Source organism: Suricata suricatta, chromosome 10, assembly GCF_006229205.1.
Source record: "Suricata suricatta isolate VVHF042 chromosome 10, meerkat_22Aug2017_6uvM2_HiC, whole genome shotgun sequence".
Taxonomy (NCBI): Eukaryota; Metazoa; Chordata; class Mammalia; order Carnivora; family Herpestidae; genus Suricata; species Suricata suricatta.
The window spans coordinates 5,467,055-5,468,689 of NC_043709.1; positions in this window are offsets into that span (position 1 = coordinate 5,467,055).

The following is a 1,635-nucleotide window of genomic DNA, read 5'->3' on the forward strand; positions in this document are numbered from 1 at the left end:
ATCTGCCTTGAGGCCTCCTAGTGTCCCGTTTGTGGCAAACCCCAGGAACGGGCAGCGCCCAGGGCCTGCTATGCTGCCCAAAGTCACCCGGCCACACAACTCCTGAGCCCATCCTGGCCTCGCGCGAGCTCAGCTCAACCAGGACCCCTGAGAGTGAGCACAGAGCCTCGGGGCTCGAGGGAGGCCACAGCACCAGCCATGACCGTAGTGCCACCAAGAGCTGGGACAAAAGAGTCTGAAAAAAGGTGAGTTAGCCACGCGAACTCCTCCGCTGCCACACCTGCGCCTGCCAGTCCTGGCCGACGTCCCGTCCCAGCTGATGGCAGCCCCGTGCTCCCAGGTGCTCAGGCCGAAGCCCTCAGAGCTAACACCTGCCACCTCCCTAAATGGGGACCAGGTTTCCCCAAACCTTTCTTTCTTTCTGCCTTCCTCCCTTCTTCCCTTCCTGTAAACTCTACCCCCAATGTGGGCCTCGAACTCACAATCCCAAGATGAGGATTCACATGCTCTACCCACTGAGCCAGCCAGGCTCCCCTCTCCGGGGACTGACTTCTAACGAATAGAACGCGGCAGACATGACGCTAGGGGATTTCCAAAGCCAGGTGCTAACAGGAAAGCTCTCTCCTGCTCTGCTCCCTTGGATCGCTCACTCTGGGGGAAGCCGGCACCTTACAAGTGCCCCCGCCCTGCGGTCCATCCCCAGATTGCGTTCCCCCATTGGCACATCTTCCCAGGTCTCTCTGTCTGATGGAGTAAAAGCCAAAGTTCTCAAAGCCCTACCTAACCCAGCCCAATTTTACCTTTTTGGCCTCCTTCTCTTTTTCATCTTTTTTTTTTCAATGCTTATTTAGTTTTGAGACAGTGTGTGCGCATGACTAGGGGAGGGGCAGAGAGAGAGGGGACAGCAGATACGAAGCGGGCTTGGCGCTGACAGCAGAGAGCCTAATGCAGGGCTTGAACCCACGAACTGTGATATCATGACCTGAGCCAGTCAGATGCTTAACCAACTGAGTCACCCAGGTGCCCCCTTGGCCTTATTTTTAACTACTCATCTCATTGTTCACTTCATTCCATCGACACTGGCTTCCTTGCTATTCCTCAAACACAGGTTCACAGCTGCCTCAGGACCTTTGCACTTTCTCCGCCTGGATTTCTCTTCCATTAGAATCTGCAGCTTTGTCCTCCGATCTCCTTAAACCTTAGCTCTAATGTTATTTGATGAGCAAGGCATTCCCTGATACTTCCACCTAACCCTGCAATCCTTGGCTCCCTAGAATTCTTTATGACTCTGTCTTGCATTTATGACCTCTTACAGGTACTATAATTCCTAATTTTGTTTATGGTGTGTCTCCCCTAATAGAGAAGCGTCACAGGGACAGGGACCTTTGTCTACCCTTATTCCTGTTTTCACTGCCGTGTCCTCAGAGCCTAGAACAAGACTTAACATCGAGTAGGCATTCGGGTGCCTGGGTGGCTCAGTCAGTTGAAAGTTCGACTCTTGATTTCAGGTTAGGTCATGTCTCACAGCTCGTGGGCTTGAGCCCTGCATCTGGCTCTGTGGTGACATCTCAGAGCCTTCTTGGGACTCTCTCCCCCTCTCTCTCTGCCCTTCCCCTACCTCTCAAAATAAATAAA